This window comes from Oncorhynchus tshawytscha, unplaced genomic scaffold, assembly GCF_018296145.1.
Source record: "Oncorhynchus tshawytscha isolate Ot180627B unplaced genomic scaffold, Otsh_v2.0 Un_scaffold_4246_pilon_pilon, whole genome shotgun sequence".
NCBI lineage: Eukaryota > Metazoa > Chordata > Actinopteri > Salmoniformes > Salmonidae > Oncorhynchus > Oncorhynchus tshawytscha.
In genome coordinates, this window is record NW_024609831.1 from 1,352,158 (window position 1) to 1,372,393 (window position 20,236).

General features: G+C 45.1%; 1 protein-coding gene across 1 annotated transcript in view; it reads left to right on the forward strand.

The window, feature by feature from the left end:
• tspan7b (tetraspanin 7b) overlaps positions 1 to 20,236 on the forward strand; it is a 33,878-nt gene that overhangs the window by 1,777 nt on the left and 11,865 nt on the right. The window lies entirely within an intron of this gene.

Here is a 20,236-nt window from a genome sequence, read left to right on the forward strand (position 1 = left end):
GCTAGGGCTAAGGTTAGGGTTAGTAGATAGTTAGTTGAAATGTTACTGATAGCCTGTAGATAATCTGTAGAACATCTCCAGATGGACTATCCAAATAATGTGATACCCAATGGTGGGAGGTTCAATGCATCAAATGGTGGCAGGTTCTCAAAGTACCATGATGGACACTGTGCCCATTAAAGCAAAGGCGCAAACTCTCCTGTATCACCACCCCAATTGGTTGAATTATGTGTGTGAGACAGAGTACTGTTTGGGTGTTATGCCTCTTATTTATTGAGATAGCCTATAATTGTCTCACTGTATTGAATTAATGATCTTATTGCTTTTCAGGAAGGAAAGGGGTAAGTAAGTTACCCAGGATGTAATCAAAGGATAGGGGTCTACATCTATTTTAGCACAGGGCAGGGCATGCCCTCTCTCTGCATTTACATACATGCGTCCATATGGAATATATGCTTGTGACGGATGAGAGTAGGCGTGGTTCAGTCAGTCCCATAGGTTAGTGGGGCTGGAGTCCCTTACACGAGGCACAGCAGCAGTGGTGGGAAAAGTAATCAATTGTCATACTTGAGTAAAAGTAAAGATACCCTAATAGAAAATGTCTCAAGTAAAGTGAAAGTCACTCAGTAAAAAATATGCTTAAGTATTAAAAGTAAATGGAATTGCTAAAAATGTACTTAAGTATCAAAAGTAAAAGTATAAACCATTTCAAATTCCTTATTTTAAGCAAACCAGACTGATAGCCAGGGGCACACTCCAACATTCAGACATCATTTACAAATGAAGCATTTGTGTTTAGTGAGTCTGCCAGATCCGAGGCGGTAGGGAGGACCAGGGATGTTCTCTTGATTAGTGTGTGAATTGGAGCATTTACAAGTAGGCCATTATTGTAAATAATATTGAGGACTTGTGAGGCGTCTGTTTCTCAAACTAGACACTCAAATGTACTTGTTCTCTTGCTCAGTTGTGCACCTGGGCCTCCCACTCTTCTTTCTATTATGGTTAGAGCCTGTTTGCACTGTTCTGTGAAGGGAGTAGTACACAGCATTGTACAAGATCTTCAGTTTCTTGGCAATTTCTCGCATGGAATAGCTTTCCTTTCTCAGCACAAGAATAGACTGACGAGTTTCAGAAGAACGTTCTTTGTTTCTGGCCATTTGAGCCTGTAATCGAACCCACAAATGCTGATGCTCCAGATACTCAACTTGTCTAAAGAAGGCCAGTTTTATTGCTTCTTCAATCAGCACAACAATTTTCAGCTGTGCTAACAAAAGGGTTTTCTAATGATCAATTAGCCTTTTAAAATTATAAACTTGGATTAGCTAACACAATGTGCAATTGGAACACAGGAGTGATGGTTGATGAAAATAAGCCTCTACGCCTATGTAGATATTCCATTAAAAATCAGCCGTTTCCAGCTACAGTAGTAATTTACAACATTGACAATGTCTACACTGTATCTACACTGTAGATAAATGTTATGTTATTTTAATGGACCAAAAAATGTGCCTTTGTTTCAAAACAAGGACATTTCTAAGTGACCCCAAACCTTTGAACGATAGTGTATTCATACTTGGGTTATCACCTTTCAACAGAAAAGGATAGAAAATCACTGGAGGATGTCTTTAAGGAGTACATCGACTACAGGGCATTACCACTTAGACTGTGATTGAATTGCTCCGATTATATGTAGTGGACCGGTGTTGTGTTCACTCTGGGATGCAACATTACAATACAAGAATGTGGAGGGAGTCGGATACAAATCAAATTGGCTCATTCATCATGACACAATAGGACCAGTAATCGTAGTTCTGATCACATTTTCTCCCCATTCAATTTTGACATGTTATTCTCTGTGTTTATTGGCTTCTTGAAGTTGGGTTGGGCTTTGGAGGGATGTTTGATGTTATAGGTCCTATGCACAGCGCAACAGCAACAACCTACGTTTCTATCTTATTGAATATTATAAACCCGGTGGTTTGAGCCCTGAATGTTGATTGTCTGAAAGACCGTAAACCACGGGTATGATAAAAAAGTACATTTTACTGTTCTAATTAAGTTGGTAACCAGTTTATAATAGCAATAAGGCACCTCTGGAGTTTGTGGTATATGGCCAATATACCACGGCTACCGGCTGTATCCAGAACAGCCCTTTACCTGTGGTATAATGGCCATATAACACACCCAGTTGTGCCTTATTGCTTAAACAACCAAACCAGACCCAACCACCTTGACCCATCCACCCAGCCAGCCACCCTGACCCATCCGCCCTGACCCATCCGCCCTGACCCATCTGCCCTGACCCATCTGCCCTGACCCATCCACCTTGACCCATCCGCCCTGACCTATCCGCCCTGACCCATCCGCCCTGACCCATCCGCCCTGACCCATCCGCCCTGACCCATCCGCCCTGACCCATCGGCCCTGACCCATCCACCCTGACCCATCGGCCCTGACCCATCCGCCCTGACCCATCTGCCCTGACCCATCCGCCCTGACCCATCCACCCTGACCCACCCACCTTGACCCGCCCTGACCCACCCGCACTGACCCATCCACCCTGACCCACCCACCCACCTTGACCCGCCTTGATCCACCCGCCCTGACCCATCTGCCCTGACCCATACACCCTGACCACCCACCCACACTGACCCATCCACCCTGACCCACCCACCCACCTTGACCCACACTGACCCACCCGCCCTGACCCATCCGCCCTGACCCATCCGCCCTGACCCATCTGCCCTGACCCATCCGCCCTGACCCATCCACCCTGACCCATCCACCCTGACCCACCCACCTTGACCCGCCCTGACCCACCCACACTGACCCCTCCACCCTGACCCACCCACCCACCTTGACCCGCCCTGACCCACCCGCCCTGACCCATCTCCCCTGACCCATACACCCTGACCCACCCACCCACACTGACCCATCCACCCTGACCCACCCACCCACCTTGACCCACACTGACCCACCCACCCTGACCCATCCGCCCTGACCCATTCGCCTTGATCCACCCACCCTGGCCCATCAACCCTGGCCCATCCACCCTGGCCCACCCACCCTGACGCACCCACCCAGCCACCCTGACCCATCCACCCAGCCACCCTGACCCATCCACCCAGCCAGCCAGCCACCCGCTGCAGCTATACTTGTATTAAAATAGACCCATTCCTTCTCCAACAAGCAGACTCCATTGATGTTGACCCGAGGGCCACTTAGACAAAGAAAGCCATATGGCCTGCTTAACTAAACATATTAGAGGCCGTTTTCCTCCCTAGCCAGACAGACAGATGTACGAGGATGGACTGCAGAGAGAGATAGATAAACAGAGACAGGATGAGACAGAGTGCCTCTGCTCTGCTGTCTTACTTGTTTTGAGAGCTTACCAGGAGGAGGTTGTTTGAGAGCTTACCAGGGGGAGGTTGTTTGAGAGCTTGGCAGGGGGAGGTTGTTTGAGGCCAGCTCAGCTGTAATTCTGCTCTGGGTGCCTACTCTTTTTGTCTCTAACTTCTATGCCAAGAGCTCCAACCCCAACAATGGCTACATTCTTAGAAAAAGTGTTCCAAAGGTGTTTTGTGGCTGTCCCCATCTGAGAACCCTTTTTTGGTTCCAGGTAGGACAGTTTTGGTTCCAGGTAGAACTATTTTGGGTTCCGTGTAGAACCCTCTGTGGAAAGGGTTCTACATGGAACCTAAAATGGTTCTACCTGGACCCAAAAGGGGTTCATCAAAAGGTTCTCCTATGGGGACAGCCGAATAACCTTTTTGGTTCTAGATCGCACATTTATTTCTAAGAGTGTACCTAGAGCCTGGCTATCAATCTGTTATTTACTGCTGTTGCCTGGACCAGTACCAGAAAGGTTCTTTGCATGATTACTGTGAGAGTATCTGACACATTTGGCATAATTACTCAGCACTTCTCACTCCATTCGTCACATTGTAGTAAACCAAGGGCTTAGCATTGTGTAACGTCAGCAACATGGTGAAGAAGGTGATTTTAATAAAGAACCGAAGCAAATGAACAAACAGACACAATAGGACCAGTAATCGTAGTTCTGATCACATTTTCTCCCCATTCAATGTTGACATGTTATTCTCTGTGTTTATTGGCTTCTTGAGGTACATAACGTGAGAGAAAACAATAACATCTAGTGACTGAAGACCACTGAGGGATAAATAAAGGGTCGGTAATCAAGGAGAAAACTGTGGGTTGCCAGGACCGGTGGTTAGTAGACCGGCGATGTCGAGCGCCGGAGGGAGGGCGTGACACATTGTTTGATTTACGACTGTTATTTTGGAGAAATATCGTTTTGGGTACAAGACTGTCAGTGTCAAGACAACAAATAACTTTTATTTTGAAATGCTGTTTTGCACAAGCACCTTTTAATCATCTAATTAACCTGATAATAACGTGTAACTCTGCTCTCTAACATGGTAGCTGGTAGGGTCAGGCTATTAAAGGCTTCATTTAATGTCAGGCCGGGAGTGTCATTTCCTCAATTAAGATTTCTGCAGGGACTGAAGATTGACCTAGTTGTCGTTAGGTTTGTGCTGTAAATGTACACCATCACCATTGGCCAGACTTATTTTTATGGGTTGGTTTTCAACTTGTACACTCTTAGAAAAAAAGGTGCTATCTAGAACCAAAATGGGTTCTTCGGCTGTCCCCATAAGAGAACCCTTGGAAGAACTCCTTTTGGTTCCAGGTAGAACCCTTTTGGGTTCCATTTATAACTATTTCCATAGAGGGTTCTACATGGAACCCAAAAGAGTTCTCCCTGGATCCAAAAAGGTTTCTCCTCTGGGGACAGCCGCAAAGCCCTTATGGAACCTTTCTTTCCAAGAGTGTAAGATGGTCTGATTTTATGGATAACATCTACGTTTTCAAGTCCACTCAGGCCATACCCTTTTGCAGAGTTTCTCCCCTTCATATACATGTTTTCTATGAACTGTAGCTTGAAGACTGTGTAGCTTTGCTAAAACAAGACTACAGATGCAGTACATTGATAGACAATCCCATAGCCTCTTGGTATTAGGCTTCTCTGTGTAGTAGGAATGGCATCTTGTTCAGTAGAGTAAGAACAGACAGACACCCTAAGTGTGACAATACAGAGGCGGATGCAAGATGCAAGCAACGATGGTTTAATGAATACAGTTTACAGCAGCAACAGGACAGACAGACTGTACTCAGACGGAATCCGACCCAGGAACTAGGGCGCATCTTCCGATGATAGCGTGCTGAGAAATCCAGGGGAGTGTGTCCGGATGGGTAGGAGGAAGCACAGCAGATAATCCACACAAGGGCGGTGAGAGATGAGCACGGACACACGACACAACCTCAGAGAAGTAACAACGATCTGACAACAAGAAACACTGGTTACAGAACATATAAAGGGAAGATAAGTGATTCCAGCTGGCACAGACAATCAGGCCGAGATTGGGAACCACGCCCACACAAACATGGGAGAGAGAGAGAGAGAGAGAGAGAGAGAGAGAGAGAGAGAGAGAGAGAGAGGAGAGAGAGAGAGAGAGAGAGAGAGAGAAAGAGAGAGAGAGAGAGAGAGAGAGAGAGAAAGAGAAAGAGAAAGAGAGAGGGAGGCAGTGGATTCATGAACCGTGACACTAAGACTTGGCCTAATTCATGCTGTGGAGGCATATTATTAATGCCCAGATGGGAATAAGAAGCATAATGTATTGTGTGTTTTGTGTTCCCTCTGTACCAGGCTTTTGTTGGAGCTTATTCCTCTGAGAATGTGATTGTGCGTCTTATTGTACAGCATTTAAATGGCTGTGCTCAGCTAAAGTTATTTCTAAATAATCATAGGAGATTGGCTAGGCTGCCAACTGAGCAAAAACATCAGATCAATATTCAATTTTGGCTCATATATCATTGTCAACAAACGTGAATTAAACTTACTTAAAAAATACTTTAAAAAAAAAAAACTAATGTTGATTCTGTGTTAAAATAGGGGTTGAAATGTTATCAAGAGAAGTTGAAATAACAAGGAGTTAAAACCTTTACCCATCTACTTCAGCCATCTAGGAGTATGGTTAACAGAGACAAACAGTTACACTCCACCAGCCCAGCACACATCTCCCAGGCAACCATATCAGTAGTCGCCTCCTTGTCCACTCTGTTAACGCTGCTCATACAGATGTGGGATCTTCATTTGAGACAGTTTGCTACAGCAGGAAAATAATTCTGCAGCAACAGGACATGTTCATTATTATGTGGATTATAATTAATGAAAATTCTTGTAGGGGTTAATACATTTTTCGTAAGGGAAAAGTGGAAATTACAAACTCCAGAAGCCTTTTTAAACCTGAAATTCACTCCAAGAAAGGTGTCCTGCAACAGGTTGATCAAATTAAGATCCTACATGTATCTGTTTCTCAGTATTCATTACAAATCCCCCTCTACACTATCATCATCTCCACCGTCTGGTGGACTCCCTCCTCAGACCGACATTAGCCTAGCTAGCTCACCTCTGTCTGAAACCCATTACTGAAGGCCTCAAGAGGAAACAACCTCTGGTCTCCAGGTTGAAAGCTAGGCTGTAGAAGCTCCAGCTAAAGCTTACAATGTGTAAGGCTTAGCTGCGGCTGTGTTAACGAACGGGTAATGCATTTAAATCTGCCTGATAGGAGCTGCCTGGATCTGATCTGGATCTGGCCTGGCACCTCTTAGTTACATTGGTTGCTTGGCGACAGCATCCACACTGGTCCAAAGGTCACTTATTTTCTTCTCAGAAAGGGAAAACAACGTAAATGGGGCAATCTGCCGTTGCAACATTCATTTTTTAAACTTGTAAATGAATGATATGTACCCATTGATTAGTGAAGAATATAACTTATAAAAGCCTCATGAGGTTCGTTCAACTGTCGTACCCCATCATAAACCACAATATAACCTTGTTTTACTCCAATGTTTGTAAACCAAGTAAATGTAAACAAACATTGTAAAGCCTCAAAACATGGTTAAAGTTATACTTTTGATATAAGTTATTTTGCATAAACAGCTCTGTCTATTAATTTGAGAGTGGTTACATTTCTCCAGCACCACCCCCAGCTTTTTACCGAAACAGTGGCGGGGAACACACTTTGTTATTGTTTCAACTGCGGATTGCCCCTTTAAAGGGTAAAACACAAGGAGAGTGAAGGTTACAGGGGAATTGAATGAATAAGACCTCGCCTCCCTTGCAGAAGAGATGATTAATAAAAGAGCCTAAGGACTACAGTAACACTACACAAAAGACTGAAGGAAGTAAGGGATTTAGAGTGATGGACTTCTGGTCTCGGTGCGTATAGATCTCTCCGGGCAGCCGGGATACTGCCCATCACTGAGGCAGCTAGAAAATATCTCATTAAGAACTTCCCTTCAGACTTCCAACCGAGTGGGGTTCAAAGGTGAAATAGCCACAGAGGTCATCCAGTGCCGGCCATCCAACCAATTAGTCTGTGATTGAGGAATTCCAAGGTGGCTGAAAATTCCAGTAATTGTGTGGTGTGTTAGATTTAGAACCAATAGACGTTGAACCAACAGTGTCTCTGACTCTTAGTCAGAGCTTTACATGTTGCCGGTAATGAAACATGGCCTAAACTTAGCCTGCAGCCTGGGAGGAGGTGCTGAATGCTTTGGATTGACTTTGATCACTCTCCATCATTCCCTATGTGTGAGTGAACACAGTAGAGTGAGCAGGCAGCTGTTAGCATCTCAGCTATGTTCAGCATGAGGTGATTTGGACGCTCACCCAACAAACACATTCTCAATGGCTGGGTCAATTGACTCTTTCATAGCACTACTGATTGTCATTATGGGAAATGTACAGTAGTTTAACAGTTTGCTTGTCACAAATCAACACTTTGGATGAGCATTACATTGTAGACTAGTGATCACCTTTATAGATTCAGCTGTAGACCTACTGACAATATGGACCGCAGTGTTGTTGTAGCATATGTCCTTCATTGTTGACGATTTAAAGCCATATATCCAAATCTGTATTGCTTTGAAAGCAGACCTTTAAACGTCTTGCACCTGGCCTTTAATCCTTTGTTTTGCTTCTTTATCTTTTAAAACATGATGTGTTCCTTGTAGTAGATACACTATATTTGCATGAATTTAGATCCATTTCAGAGATTGGGTTGTTTTTTGTCATACTCGACCAACTCCCAGAACTAACCTCTAAGGCAACCTCAGAAGGCCGTAGCTAGTGCATGGCTGTCTCAGGTTAGGCAAGTGGCCGGCCAGGGGCAAGGCTAGCTATGGCTGGGGGTTGCTTGATCCCCCAATAAGTGATGTGGCATTCATAGGGGATCTTGCTATTCCCTGGTCTAGTAGGAAGGCTATATCCGACAGGAAGACATTAAACATGAGTCATTGTTGACCCGTGGACCAATGACAGTGAGCCGCTGAATCAGGGGGAATATTAAGTGCACTGATGTCTGTTTGCCTATCTGATGGCGTGAGAGTGTTACCGTGCTTCACGTCTTTAACATGCATGCAGTGCTCAGCTCACACATTAAGTTTGGCTTTCCTGCAAAGCCATCAGGTGACTGTAATATGTCATATGTTATATACCGTACGACTAATAATAATTGCAACAAATGAATCAATAAAAACTATAAGACGAATCACTATGGTGCCCTTCAAAAGACGTTTAAACAAGACGATATCCTCCTCCAGATAGACCGACTGTCTTTCCAACGTTTTCACTTCGGTCCCTGAAAATGAGACCCTCCTAAATGTCCAGTATGTTTGGCCACTGTGGTATGGGCTCCACTGTGAATTGTGTGCCAATAAAATGTCTCAGGGCCAACCAATTGTTTGGGAGTCACACTGACAGCCACCTGACTCAGCAGGTGGAGGGGAACAGGCTCCTCACTGGCTGGCTTGTCACCTGTTGTGAAACATTTGTGTCGTGTTTGTGCTAGCTAGCGACTCACAAGGCCTAATGTCACGCTGGACTCCAGGTCAATAAAAACAGGCTTATTTCTAGACACCATACCTCTACTGGAGATATGTAAACAATATGAAGTATATCTTATCTATCCCATACCAGGAAGTCTCACAGGGCACAGGCAGAGGAGAAAATGGATGCTGCTAATCCCTCAGTGGGACTGGAGAGCCAGGCAGTGCAAAACCCAAACAACGCTGCTGCCTGTTATTACTCCTATCCAATAACAACACTGCTGCCTGCCAGGCTGCCTGTTATTACACCTATCCAAAAAACAACAATACTGCCTGCCAGGCTGCCTGTTATTGCACCTATCCAATATCAACACTACTGCCTGCCAGGCTGCCTGTTATTACACATATCTAATAACAACAATACTGCCTGCCAGGCTGCCTGTTTATACACAATAATAACAACAATACTGCCTGCCAGGCTGCCTGTTATTACACATATCCAATAACAACAATACTGCCTGCCAGGCTGCCTGTTATTACACATATCCACTGCCTGCCAGGCTGCCTAACAACAATACTGCCTGCCAGGCTGCCTGTTATTACACCTATCCAATAACAACAATACTGCCTGCCAGGCTGCCTGTTATTACACCTATCCAATACTGCCTGCCAGGCTGCCTGTTATTACACATACAATACTGCCTGCCAGGCTGCCTGTTATTACACATATCAATAACAACAATACTGCCTGCCAGGCTGCCTGTTATTACACCTATCCAATAACCAATAACAACAATACTGCCTGCCCAGGCTGCCTGTTATTACACCTATCCAATAACAACAATACTGCCTGCCAGGCTGCCTGTTATTACACCTATCCAATAACAACAATACTGCCTGCCAGGCTGCCTGTTATTACACCTATCCAATAACAACAATACTGCCTGCCAGGCTGCCTGTTATTACACCTATCCAATAACAACAATACTGCCTGCCAGGCTGCCTGTTATTACACATATCCAATAACAACAATACTGCCTGCCAGGCTGCCTGTTATTACACCTATCTAATAACAACAATACTGCCTGCCAGGCTGCCTGTTATTACACAATACTGCCTGCCAGGCTGCCTGTTATTAATCCAATAACAACAATACTGCCTGCCAGGCTGCCTGTTATTACACCTATCCAATAACAACAATACTGCCTGCCAGGCTGCCTGTTACATTACACCTGTTATTACACATCTATTTAATAACAACACTGCCTGCCAGGCTGCCAGGCTGCCTGTTATTACACCTATCCAATAACAACAATACTGCCTGCCAGGCTGCCTGTTATTACACATATCCAATAACAACAATACTGCCTGCCAGGCTGCCTGTTATTACACCTATCCAATAACAACAATACTGCCTGCCAGGCTGCCTGTTATTACACATATCCAATAACAACAATACTGCCTGCCAGGCTGCCTGTTATTACACATATCCAATAACAACAATACTGCCTGCCAGGCTGCCTGTTATTACACATATCCAATAACAACAATACTGCCTGCCAGGCTGCCTGTTATTACACATATCCAATAACAACAATACTGCCTGCCAGGCTGCCTGTTATTTATTTAATAACACATATGCCTGCCAGGCTGCCTGTTTATAACCTACAATAACAACTGCCTGCCAGGCTGCCTGTTATTACACATATCCAATAACAACAATACTGCCCTGCCAGGCTGCCTGTTATTACACATACATATAATAACAACAATACTGCCTGCCAGGCTGCCTGTTATTACACATATCCAATAACAACAATACTGCCTGCCAGGCTGCCTGTTATTACACATATCAAATGACAACACTGCTGCCTGCCAGGCTGCCTGTTATTACACCTATCCAATCACAACAATACTGCCTGCCAGGCTGCCTGTTATTACACATATCCAATAACAACAATACTGCCTGCCAGGCTGCCTGTTATTACACATATCCAATAACAACAATACTGCCTGCCAGGCTGCCTGTTATTACACCTATCCAATAACAACAATACTGCCTGCCAGGCTGCCTGTTATTACACATATCCAATAACAACAATACTGCCTGTCAGGCTGCCTGTTTGTTTACACCTATCCAATTACAACACTGCTGCCTACCAGGCTGCCTGTTTGTTTACACCTATCCAATTACAACACTGCTGCCTACCAGGCTGCCTGTTTTTTACTCCTATCCAATAACAACAATACTGCCTGCCAGGCTGCCTGTTTTTACACCTGTCCAATAACAACAATACTGCCTGCCAGGCTGCCTGTTTTTTACACCTGTCCAATAACAACACTGCTGCCTACCAGGCTGCCTGTTTTTTTTTACACCTATCCAATAACAAGACTGCTGCCTGCCAGGCTGCCTGCTTTTTACACCTATCTAATAACAACAATACTGCCTGCCAGGCTGCCTGTTTTTACACCTATCTAATAACAACATGGCGCAGAAGAAAAGTATTGGGTGTGAAAACAGGGACAATGGCAGGTTATAGTGAGACCAACACAGCACAATAGTAACACTCATGGCCACGCAGGCTGGCTGGCAGGCAGGCGGGCTGCTGAGACTGCCGTTGCCATGGAGATGAACTCCCCCGTTGGTTCTGTGTATTGCCTGGTTTAGTTTGGTGCCTTCACTGTAGAATTGTAGCCTTGTTGAGCTTTTAGTTTCATTCCCAAGCATCGTACTTTATTTGGCATCATGTTGAGCCTTTAGTAAACTAATGATCAGTCCAACTCAGAAACCCTGCCAGCACCAGTGAATAATGTGAATCTCTCTATCCCCCTCGTTCTGCCATCTCCGTTTGTTTCTCTTTCACATTTTCTCTGCCTCTCTTTTTGTCTCTCTCCCTCTCTCTTTGTCCCTGTTTCTCTCTCTCTCTTTGTCCCTGTTTCTCTCTCTCTCTTTGTCCCTGTTTCTCTCTCTCTCTTTGTCCCTCTCCTTCCCTCTCATTAATCAAAAGGGAACAGACATTTACATATAAACCATGGTTGAGAGGTACCCTTACCTTCAGTCTCTGCTAGCTGTTTCAGCTACTACTGTATAGCTCAGAGTAGTCAACCCTAATGTACAGTATAAATGCAATCATTTCCATCTTCTTTTCCTCTTTGGAAGCACAGTCAATCCCTCTGGGTTTGAAGAGTAGTGCAGAGAAGGAAGCCTATGGTGTGCTCAGCCAAGGATGCACAATATGGCTGTCACTTTAAGACCATTTTAGGATGTCATTATCCACCTTGACGAGCATAACACTTCCCTTCTTGTCTTCTTTGTCTGTGTTCGTTACCTCCAATGATGTAGAGAATTCTGTTGTTGACCCCCATCAACATGCATTACAGAGTCATCTTGGAGTTCTATCATTGTTGTAGTTCCAGTTGGTTACATTAGAAGCACAGATTCACTCTAGAAACACCAAAGTCCTCTGGAGTAGAATGTTTGTATTTCAGAGGTGAATGTTTTTGACCACTCACTACACAGACTGAGTGAATTTAACACAGCAATCATTGTAATACTGTTAGGGCTGCCATCAAGCGAAATCAAACTTTCTGATCCATGCTGTCACGCACGCACAAATTATTACTGGAGTGTTTTTGTAGACATTGCTGTAGTGTTTTTGTAGACATTGCTGTAGTATTCACTGTAGTGTTTTTGTAGACACTACTGTAGTATTCACTGTAGTGTTTTTGTAGTCATTGCTGTAGTATTTACTGTAGTGTTTTTGTAGACATTACTGTAGTATTTAATAGTGTTTTTGTAGACATTACTGTAATATTTACTATAGTGTTTTTGTAGACATTACTGTAATATTTACTATAGTGTTTTTGTAGACATTATTGTAGTATTTACTATAGTGTTTTTGTAGACATTACTGTAGTATTTACTATAGTGTTTTTGTAGACATTACTGTAGTATTTACTATAGTGTTTTGTAGACATTACTGTAGTATTTACTATAGTGTTTTTGTAGACACACTGTAGTATTTACTATAGTGTTTTTGTTTTATTATTTTTTTATTATCCTGCTGGACAAATTCTAAAAGAGCAAATTTTCCATAACCTGTAGATAGGTGGACTGGAGTCTGAATGGATGGATGGATAGTTGAGAGCTTCAGTTCTTTTCTATAACACAATATATGGTCTATACTGTACTTGGCATGTAGGTTTCTCACTTATGGCTGGCACACATTGGGATATGGGGGAGGGGAATAGGCAGGTTATATGCAAATTAAAACTGTACTGTTACTATAGTTAAAAACTGTCGTGTTTTTACAGACTGTTGTGTTTTTGCAGACATTGTGTTTTTTGGGGATAATACTGTAGTATTAACTATAGTATTCTACAATTCTATAGTAAGTACTACACATGATTGAGGGATACTACAGTGTGTTGTATAGTATTCTACAGTACACTACAGAAATCTATAGTAAGTATTTATTCATGTGGGCTGTCAGTTATGCAACATAACGTTTCTTGAACACCACATTGGAGTTTCAATAAAACACAGTCAGGTGTCAAGATTTCTGTAACAGAATTCAGATTGGGGTTTCGTTTTCACTCTGATTCTATTCCCCCTTCAACCCCCCCATCCTAAAGTAAACAAATAAATAACAAACAAAAAACTATTTTACTTGAACAAGATTCAACGATAAGAGCCTGGCTTTGAGCGCCCATAGAACAACAGTACCTTTGATCATGTCTCTGCTAAGGGGAGAAGGAGGGGTGCGTTTCCCCATTGAAATCTAAAGTGCTCTTTTCATTTCTACATCACCCTCCCTGCCAATTCTCCCGCTCTGCCATCCAGTGAGCGACTGTTCTGGGGACACACTGAGTCCCTGTATCTCCCACAGCCTCTTTTGTCTGTCTGGTTTGATTGTAGCTGTGTTGTTTTTAAAGAAAAAAGCTGGATGAGGGTGTGAGCCAGATGAGCAGCTTGTTAAAAGGTGTCTGTTCTGTTGTTGTTGGTGGTTTCCTCCAGGCATCAACGTGCTGTGTTTAATCTGTCAGGAAGTGGCTCAGTGTTGTTTAGCTGGCTCCTAGGGGAGGATGGAGTGTGACTGTAATCCTGCTGTGAGTGGCTGGAATCCTATAGGGAACATAGGGGTGTGGCTCCCCCTGCTTCCCTGCTCCAGGAACATCAGGATCCAAAGAAACAGAGCAGAACCAAACAAAGAAGAGCAGAAAAGAACAGAACAAAGCACAACAGAGCTGAACAGAACAGAACAGGGCTGAACAGAGCAAAACAGAACAGAGCAAAACAGAGCAGCAATTCCTGTTGATGCAAACACAAGTGCCTTGCTTGGCTTTCAGATACAGAATAATAATGATCCAATAGGGTCTCCTACCTAAATGCCTTGCATGTGTGTCTCTTCATCATGTTCCCCTTACTGTATTTCTACCGAAGCTAAAGCTCTATCTCAAAGGCTCTTCCTGCAGCTCACAGTGGCACAGCTTAAAGGTGCGATGTCGTCTCATGTTTGCATGAGCATCAGTGCACCTGCCGGGGCAGATGGTCAGACCATTAGTCAGCCCTCGGCCCCAGCCCTCGGCCCCAGCCCTCGGCCCCAGCCCTCGGCCCCAGCCCTCGGCCCCAGCCCTCGGCCCCAGCCCTCGGCCCCAGCCCTCGGCCCCAGCCCTCGGCCCCAGCCCTCTCATTTATACATAGAGGCACCTCCAATCACAGTCCCTGCCCAGTGGTGGTGGATGACGTGTGTTTCCTCTTACACAATGTGAAGCGTCTAGTCTGAGCATCTGGAAAAGCTCTCTAAATCTAATCAATTATTCATTATTGTTTGGCGACAAATCTCTTTCTGTTAGTGTTTTTCTGTGGATGTTCCTGGTATCACTGAGCCAGTCTTTGAGGAGAGTCAGGAGAGTGCTAGAAGAGAGCAATAAGTAAGACAATCAAAACAGGTTGAACAGTTGTTGCTGTCGGCCCAATACCTCAGCTCCAGGACAGGATTCTGACACCTCTACGTATCACACTATGAGATGTGGAAGTGAAATCATACTAGAGTACATATCGTGCCACCTCAGTTCTTGGAAGTCTAGTCCTGTCTAGAAAAGTTTGGGGTGAGTTGTGGATCTTTTCAAGCTAGCTCAGCCAGCTAGGCCGCTACATTACATTTCATCTACATCAAGTGTCTCTTGATATGAGCAATCCTGACATCAAAAACATTTAGAGCTCAACCTTCAGTGGCAACTCTGCTTGGAACAACGTCATGACATAAAAATCCCCAACTGTTCATCCTAATCCTCTGAGTGGTGACAGTGGTGACCCCATGCTGTCCTGGCGTCTGCCTTACTCTGTTGTCACAGAAAACAACATGAATCTACCCATCAGGATGGACCTTTTTCAAAGTCTGAGGAGTTGTCATGGTGCTCTTATTTCTAGTTCCTTTCTTGTTCTGTATATTAACAGCCACAAATGGTTTGCTATCAACCAGATGTATTGGGACTGCATACGGGTGCTGGTAGGTTGCCAAGAAATATTACCTCGAACCCATTGTCAGTAAAAAACAGCATGTGGTTGTACCACTATCTTCACAAACCTCATTTTGTATTTCTGCGAGGCCGGCAGCTGCAGTGATAGATGGATGAGGAGAATGTCCGGAGGGAAAATTGTCATAGCTGACGAATTCCATTACTTCTGTCAGGCTGTGTGAAGACTCCAATCTGTTGAAATGAAACTAGCTCCTGTGCACCATCTGCGACGGACTCTGATAAAAGTGGCTCACTTTAACAGACTGGGAACTTCAGTGTTTATAGGTAAAATGGCTGACTTACCTATTCCTACTCTGAAAGCCCTAGTTCACTCAAAATCAAAATCAACATAGGCTACATACAGTACATCACATTGTAAAGGGACTTCGTCATCTAGGATCGTGTATACATTTGTGTTTCAGATGTATAATTTATTTCTACTGTAACCGACACACGTGCAGTGTAACTGGCAATAAAGGGTTGAAACCCTATGACCATGTCTCATGACTGTGGTGTAACGTCACAGCTGAGATAATATACAGTACACATAAATACTTAAACACATGGCCCTGCTGAGTTAACTGAGGCCAATATGGCCGCCGACTGCAACACACCCCACAGGGCCTCTGCTTCATGTTAGCCGGGGTTCTTTTTGTCAGTCCACGCACGCACGCACACACACACACACACACACACACACACACACACACACACCCTCTCCCCTTACTCCCTCCTGCCTAGGATGGTACCCCCTGCTGATGGAGCATGTAGGGGAGGGAAGCCCCTCGCTTGCTACAGCAGATGGCTCCATGAATCATTCATAATGTCACGTTGAATAAGACATGAACACTTTAGAGGAGAGGAAACTGGGGACAGGGGAACGGTACATTACAGGGAAATGAACCTACCGCTGCTCCCAGACATTACTAGAAAAGGAATGGTGGATGGGCAACACTTCCGGCGCCGACAGAGATGGCCACCTCGCTTCGCGTTCCTAGGAAACTATGCAGTATTTTTTTGTTTTTTTATGTGTAATTTCTTACAATGCTACCCCAGAAAATCTTAGGTTTTATTACATACAGTCGGGAGGAACTATTGGATATAAGAGCAACGTCAACTCACCAACATTACAATCAGGAATACGACTTTCCCGAAGCGAATCCTCTGTTTGGCCTACCACCCAGGACAATGGATCGGATCCCAGCCGGCGATCCAAAACAACAACACCTTAGAAGGGGCAGACGGAGCACATAGTATAGTACATACATAGTATAGTATGTACGTAGTGTACATCGCGCACCGCTCCCGAGCATACTACTCGCCTATGTCCAGTCTCTTGACAACAAGGTAGACGAAATCCAAGCAAGAGTTGCCTTCCAGAGAGACATCAGAGACTGTAACGTTCTTTGTTTCATGGAAACATGGCTCACTCGAGACACGCTATCTGAGTCGGTACAGCCACCTGGTTTCTTCACGCATCGCGCCGACAGAAACAAGCATCTCTCTGGTAAGAAGAAGAGCGGGGGTGTATGCCTTATGATTAACGAGACGTGGTGTGATCATAACAACATACAGGAACTCAAGTCTTTTTGTTCACCTGACCTAGAATTCATCACAATTAAATGCCGACCGCATTATATACCAAGAGAATTCTCTTCGATCATAATCACAGCCGCATATATTCCCCCACAAGCAGACACATCGACGGCCCTGAAAGAACTTCATTCAACTGTATGTAAACTGGAAACCACATATCCTGAGGCTGCATTTATTGTAGCTGGGGATTTTAACAAGCCTAATCTGAAAACAAGGCTGCCCAAATTCTATCAGCATATTGATTGTGCTACCAGGGCTGGCAAAACCCTAGGTCACTGTTATTCTAACTTTCCGCAACGCATATAAGGCCCTCCCCTGCCCTCCCTTCGGAAAAGATGACCACGACTCCATTTTGTTGCTTCCAGCCTATAGACAGAAACTGAAACAGGAAGCACCCGGGCTCAGGTCTGTTCAACGCTGGTCGGACCAATCGGATTCCATGCTTCAAGATTGCTTCTATCACGTGGACTGGGATATGTTCTGCATAACGTCGAACAACAACATTGATGAATACGCTGATTCGGTGAGCGAGTTTATTAGCAAGTGCATCGGTGATGTTGTACCCACAGCGTCTATTAAAACATTTCCCAACGACAAACCGTGGATTGATGGCAGCATTCACGCAAAACTGAAAGCGCAAACCACTGCTTTTAATCAGGGCAAGGTGAGAGGATACATGACCGAATACAAACAGTGTAGCCATTCCCTCCACAAGGCAATCAAACAGGCTAAGCGTCAGTATAGAGACAAAGTGGAGTCGCAATTCAACGGCGCAGACACGAGAGGTATGTGAAAGGGTCTACAGTCAATAACGGACTACAAAAGAAAAACCAGCCCCGTCGCGGACCACGATGTCTTGCTCCCAGACAGACTAAACAACTTTTTTGCTCGCTTTGAGGACAATACAGTGCCACTGACACGGCCCGCTACCAAAACCTGCGGGCTCTCCTTCACTGTAGCCAACGTGAGTAAAACATTTAAACGTCTTAACCCTCGCAAGGCTGCAGGCCCAGACAGCATCCCCGGCCACATCCTCAGAGCATGCGCAGACCAGCTGGCTGGTGTGTTTACAGACATATTCAATAAATCCTTATCCCAGTCTGCTGTTCCCACATGTTTCAAGTGGGCCACCATTGTTCCTGTTCCCAAGAAAGCTAAGGTAACTGAGCTAAATGACTACCTCCCTGTTGCACTCAATTCTGTCATCATGAAGTGCTTTGAGAGACTAGTCAATGACCATATCACCTCCACCCTACCTGACACCTTAGACCCACTCCAATTTGCTTACCGCCCCAATAGGTCCACAGACGACGCAATCGCCATCATACTGCACACTGCCCTAACCCATCTGGACAAGAGGAATACCTATGTGAGAATGCTGTTCATCAATTACAGCTCATCATTTAACACCATAGTACCCTCCAAACTCGTCATTGAGCTTGAGACCCTGGGCCTCGACCTCGCCCTGTGCAATTGGGTCCTGGACTTCCTGACGGGCCGCTCCCAGGTGGGGAGGGTAGGTGACAACATCTCCACCCCGCTGATCCTCAACACTGGGTCCCCACAAGGGTGCGTTCTCAGCCCTCTCCTGTACTCCCTGTTCACCCATGACTGCGTGGCCATGCACGCCTCCAACTCAATCATCAACTTTTCAGACGACACTACAGTGGTAGGCTTGATTACCAACAACGACAAGACGGCCTACAGGGAGGAGGTGAGGGCCCTCGGAGTGTGATGTCAGGAAAATAACCTCACACTCAATGTCAACAAAACAAAGGAGATGATCGTGGACTTCAGGAAACAGCAGAGGGAGCAGCCCCCTATCTACGGGACAGTAGTGCAGATGGTGGAAAGTTTTAAGTTCCTCGGCGTACACAGACAGCGTGGTGAAGAAGGCGCAGCAGCGCCTCTTCAACCTCAGGAGGCTGAAGAAATTCGGCTTGTCACCAAAAACACTCACAAACTTTTACAGATGCACAATCGAGAGCATCCTGTCGGGCTGTATCACCGCCTGGTACAGCAGCTGCTCCGCCCATAACCATAAGGCTCTCCAGAGGGTAGTGAGGTCTGCACAACGCATCACCGGGTGCAAACTACCTGCCCTCCAGGACACCTACACCACCCGATGTCACAGGAAGTCCAAAAAGATCATCAAGGACAACAACCATCTGAGCCACTGCCTGTTCACCCCACTATCATCCAGAAGGCGAGGTCAGCACAGGTGCATCAAAGCGGGGACCGAGAGACTGAAAAACAGCTTCTATCTCAAGGCCATCAGACTGTTAAACAGCCATCACTAACATTGAGTGGCTGCTGCCAACATACTGACTCAACTCTAGCCACTTTAATAATGGAAAAATGTATGTAATCAATTTATCACTAGCCACTTTATATAATGCTTACATACCCTACATTGCTCATCTCATATGTATATACTGTACGCTAAACCATCTACTGCATCTTGCCATCTTGATGTTTTTTAAATGTATCACTAGCCACTTTAAACAATGCCACTTTATATTGTAACGGTCGTCGTATGAAGGAGAGGACCAAAGCGCAGCATGGTAAGTGTTCATCTTGTTTTTAATAAGAATAGTGAACACTGAAACAAAAACAATAAAACGACAAACGAACAGTCCTGAACGGTGAAATAAAACACAGAACAGAAAATAATCACCCACAACTCAAAAGTGAAACCAGGCTACCTAAGTATGGTTCTCAATCAGGGACAACGATTGACAGCTGCCTCTGATTGAGAACCATACCAGGCCAAACACAGAAATCCAAAATTATAGAAAAAGGAACAGACTGCCCACCCCAACTCACGCCCTGACCATACTAAAACAAAGACAAAAACAAAGGAACTAAGGTCAGAATGTAACAGTACACCCCCCTCAAAGGTGCGGACTCCGGCCTCAAAAACCTGAACCTGGGTGGGCGTCTGTCCGCGGTGGCAGCTCTGGCGCGGGACGTGGACCCCACTCCACCATAGTTTTTGTCCACCTCTTCACCTGCCTCCGTGGCCTCTTTAGAGTGGCGACCCTCGCTGCCGACCTCGGACTGGGGACCCTAGGTCCCGAATGGACGGGAGATTCCGGCAGCACCAGCCTGACGGGAGACTCCGGCAGCTCCGGAGTGAAGGGCGGCTCTGGCAGCTCCTGGCTGGCGGACGGCTCTGCCAGCTCCTGACTGACGGGCGGCTCTG